The following is a 5,266-nucleotide window of genomic DNA, read 5'->3' as shown; positions in this document are numbered from 1 at the left end:
ATCACTACATGTATAAATACTTAACCAATATTAGCCAATACCAAATGGCCATTCACAAAATGAATCAAAAACCATTACAAGCCAACACATTTGGCCAAATCAATAATGACGCGTATCACAAAAAGACCAAGTCCCTATACATGCCATAACTCAAAATAATGTAATAATAAGTACCTAAAACAATAATTTGTTAGTGTGAGTGGATCTCTGACCATCTCTGATCCCAAACATGGTCCTACACAAAATCTTATAATGATGCCATATCTCAGATATGGTCTTACGCGTAAACTCATAACCCTAATGTCATGACATTTGTATCCTAACTATTCCTAAGGTTCAACTGAGAATTTCGCTGTATCGATCTTTGCCGAACGAATCCATAATGATAGTTGTACAAGTCAAGCAATAACACAATATTAAATACATAATATAAGTTGTATTATTTACTCACGAACTTACCTCGATACAAAATATGGCTAACTAATTCCATTTAGTTCACAACTTTGTTCTTTCCCTGGTCTAGGTCCAGACTCCGTTTTTCTCGATCTATAATAGCAAATTTAGCTCATTTAATTATCACATAGTTCAAATCAGTCCAAAAAACCATACTTTGGCAAAATTATGGTTTTTCCCCTAAACTTTCACATATTTACAAAATAGTCCTTAGGCTCGTAAAATGAAATGTACTTCTTTTCTTTGTTACCCAAGCTTAGCTGAGCCTATATCATGCTTATACAAGCCCATATTTTTCATCAAATCACATTTCTACTACCCATTTATATAACTTTTACAAATAAGCCCTTTTTAGGTGTTTTCATCAAAAATCACTTAGTAGAAGATATTTATCACACATCAAACTTTCATAATCTACCATGAAACATCAAAATACATGCATGTCACAAATGGGTAAAATCCTAGGCATCAAATCTATCTCAAATAAATTGTAGAATTGGCTAGATCGGTTGATAACAACTTCAAAGATGTAAAGAACATTAAAAACGAGGCTAGGATGCACTTACTATCATGCTTGAAAGTTGAAAAAAACCCTAGCTATGGTGCCTTGAGAATTTCAGCTATGGCATGGAGAAGATGAGAAAATTTTAACTTGATTTTCCCTTTTTATTCTTTTAATTACTAAGTGACCAAAATGCCCTTTTTTCTAAACTTTTAATTTGTAACATCCCGAATTAGGGTCTAGTCGGATAGTGGTTTCGTGACCACAAATACAAAATTGAAATAATTATTTTACGATTATTTGATGATCCATGATATGATTGCATGTTTGTGTGAACTTTTCATGAAGAAATTCTATGCCTAATGTTTTCAATTTGACTTTAGGGACTAAATTGAATAAGTAGCAAAACTTGTGTTTTAGAAGCTTCAAGCATGAAATTGCATTAGATTATTAATTAGAGGTCCTTAAATAACAATTTTACCAAGTTCTAAAATTTTAGACAAAAATGGGCATGAATAGGAAAAATTGGAAAGAAATACCTTAAGGGCATTTTTGTCATTTGGTAAATAAAAGAATAAAAATGGAAAAATCAAGTCAAAATTGTGTCCATCTTGCTCCTAGTGTGTCGAAATTTTTAAGGGTTCCATAGCTAGGTTTTCAACTTTTCAAGCTTGATTATAAGTGCTTCCAAGCCCCTTTTTTATGTTCTTAGCATTTTTGAAGTCCTTGAAGCATGATCTAGCCATATTTTGAGCTAGGTTTCATGTATGAAATTTGACCCATGTGTGACATGTTTGTATTTTGATGAGTAATGGAAGAATAAGGAAGTTTGATGTGTGATGAACATCTTTTACTACTTGATTTTTAGTGAAAACACCTAAAAAGAACTTATTTGTAAAAGATGTAAAACAATGGGTAGTAGAAATGTGAAATAAAGAATAGTGTGGGCTGATATGTTCATGGTATAGGTCCAGCTAGGCTTGGGTAACCAAGAAAATGCATGAATTTCATTTTACGAACCTAGGGACCAAAGTGTAAATTAGTGACAAGTTAGGGGTAAAAAGGTAATTTTACCAAAGTATGAATTATGGGTCGATTCAAATAATGTATGTATTGAACAAGTTAAATTTGGCACTATAGATCAAGAAAAACGTGATTCGAGTCTTGATTGGGGGAAAAACAACGTTTACAAGGATTAGGCTCGTTTCTATCATTTTGTACCGAGGTAAGTTCATTTGCAAATTATGCAACATGTACCATACTTTAAATGCTTTAATATTGCATTTATGGTAAGCACTTATATATTTACTGTGATGTTGTATCAAGTGTTAAATGCCTAAATTTTATTATGAGATATGCTTTGATTATTCCATGAGTATGTGATTGGTGCTATGGATATTGGAATCAATATTATGAGCAAGTTTGACAAATATGTGGTATCGAAGAATATTTTTTAAACCTTATGAATAGTTTAGGATACAAGTGACATGTCACTAGGAAATTATGTGATCTGATCTTATGAGTTGTGCTCTGAGTTCATGATATATGTGACACATGTTATGGCAGTCCGGGTACTGATCTCCTATATTCTACCAGTGGTTGGGTAGTCCGGCATGTGTTGCGAATACCTGACAGCCTGAGTGAGAAAACCCATGAGTAGCTCGAAAGCGAGCAACATGTGATATGTGATATGAGTAGCGTTTGCTACATATGAGGTACTTAGGTGCGAGATTCTGATGTATCCGATAGTATTCTGAGTGTTCAACAGGTAGTCTAAGAGAAGCTCAATGGGTAATCTTAATGAATGCGTCAAATATGAGAAAGTAAGTTATTATGTGCAAGTGGTAAGAATATGTATATGAAGAGTAAGTTTAAGAGATTTGATAAAAAAAGCAAGACTATGTTCATTATGCTAAATGTATGATTAATGCTTGTTTAACTTGCATTTTATTTGCATGTGAACTTACTAAGCTTTTAAAGCTTACCCCCTTCCTTTCCTTTTCTTATAGTGTCACCAAGCTAGCTCAGGGATCAGAGGATGTCGAAGTTTTCGATTACACTATCAATTGGATATTTTGGGTATAATTGGTCTCAACATTTTGAATATGGCATGAATAGGGACTTGGTTATTTTGTTATGTGTCACATTGAATACCCAAATGTGTTGGTTCATGAAAGTATTATGATTATTTTGTATATGGCCATGAGAGGTGACTCATATTGATTATTTGGGTTGTAACTCTAATTATCTGTGCATGCATACAAATATGTTATGATTGTTGTGGTTGCTTGATGGATATGTGGTGAAGTGTGATTTACATGCTAAATGTATGTTTTGATTAGGATTGTGGTTGTTTACAGATGGCATTTTTTTAATGTATGAAATGTGATTAATGTGTATGACAATAATTATGGTATAATGACGAATATATATATAATTGGTGTGGAATGCCATATGAAAGTCTAATGATTTAAGTATGTGATATGTTGGCACTACCAAGTCATAAATTAACCATGTATGTGAATGCTTGAGTAACCAAAGGTGCCATGTTGCATGCCATGAAGATAGTGTAGGTTGGTGAATGTTCAAGCGTGGCAAATGGCTTGGAAAAATAGCCTAAGAATTGTCCACACAGTTAGAACACGGTCATGTGTCTAGGCCGTGTGTGACACACGGTCTGCCCTATGGGCGTGTGATCTAGTTGTCTGTCCCCTACATCCTAATTATGCAAAATAGAATGCCCAGTAGTAAACACATGGGAAGAGACACGGCCGTGTGTCTCAGCAGTGTAAAGGACATAGTCTTAGGACATTGGCGTGTGCCCAGGCCGTGTGAAGTCTGCACTTAATTTTTGGAATTTAATTCGCCACATGGCCTAAGCACACGGGAGCGTGACTTGGCCGTGTGACCTTATTTAGTTGATGACGTCATAAACAGAGAGTTACACGGCCGAGGACACGGGCGTGTCCCAAGCTACACGAGCGTGTGTGACCACATGGCCTACTCACATGGGCGTGTGACTCTCCAACGTAAGAAAATTTTCTAAGTTACCCAAAGCTTTCTAAAGTTCTCGGTTTAGTCCCAAATCGTTTCCAATGTATGTTTTGAGTCTCGTAGGCCCATATAAGGGACAATATGCGTGTGTATGAATGGTTTAAATTGAATGAGAAATTTTATGGCCGGTTTTGGATGTTTGGTTGTGTTTAAGTCCAGTAATGCCTCGTATCCTGTCCAGACATCGGACACGGGTAAAGGGTGCTACATAATTTTTACTTATTCATGCCCATTTTTGTCCATAAAAATAGAAATTGGTCAAATTTCTATTTAAAGACCTCTAATTAATAATCCATAGCTATTTCATGCTTAACGCTTCTAGAATCACATATTTTGCAACCTTTGCAATTTAATCCTAAAAATCAAATTGGACACTCTATCAAGAAAATTTCTTAACGAAACTTTCATACAATCATGAAAACATATCATATACCTCAACACATTAATAAAATAATTATTTCTACTTTGAATTTGTGGTCTCAAAACCACTATTTCAACTAGGCCCAAAATTGGGATGTTATAGAGGGTATGTCAAATTGGGTAAAAAGAATGGTGGTCAACCATGACTAGGTTCATTAAACCTCACACAAGGCATTTATAAAGAGAAAAGGCAAGAGAGGGAGACAAGGGAGTGAAAAAGGGGATCATGTTTGGTTAAACATGGAATGTTGACTCACAAAAGATGGAAAAGAATCTCCCTAAACAAGGCATGTATGGGCGGATGGAAAGGGTGTTTTTAGCACATGGGAAATTCACCAAAAATTTAATTAAAAAGATGTTAAAGTAGAGACTTAAACCTAGGACCTCTAGGATAAATTTGGAGCACTTAGCCACTATACTATTTACTTCCTTGTTTTTAACTTAGCACATAGTAAATAAAAATATGGGTTGACATTTGCTAAGGATTTAAAACAAATTTGCACCAAATAAAAATTAACAAAAGGGAAATGATTCAAACTCAGATGATCAAGGCCAACTCCGACACTACTCAATCACTATAATTGATATTTATTTATTATCAAATGTGCTAAGGTCATCTAAAAAAAATTTCAGACGTGACCATTCTCGATTCATTAAACCAATTTCTACTAACTCAGTTTTTGGGATGTGACTATCCTTCCCTCCTCAAAAAGATTTTCATCCTTGAAATTTCTATTGTCAAGCCAATTCACTTATCCATAAAATTCATAACTTTTCTTTCTAAACCAACCACCACGCTTTCACTGCACAACTCAAATTCCAATGTAGCTCCAATAA

The sequence above is a fragment of the Gossypium hirsutum genome, chromosome A13, assembly GCF_007990345.1.
Source record: "Gossypium hirsutum isolate 1008001.06 chromosome A13, Gossypium_hirsutum_v2.1, whole genome shotgun sequence".
Lineage (NCBI taxonomy): Eukaryota > Viridiplantae > Streptophyta > Magnoliopsida > Malvales > Malvaceae > Gossypium > Gossypium hirsutum.
Note: the sequence above shows the minus strand (reverse complement) of the source record.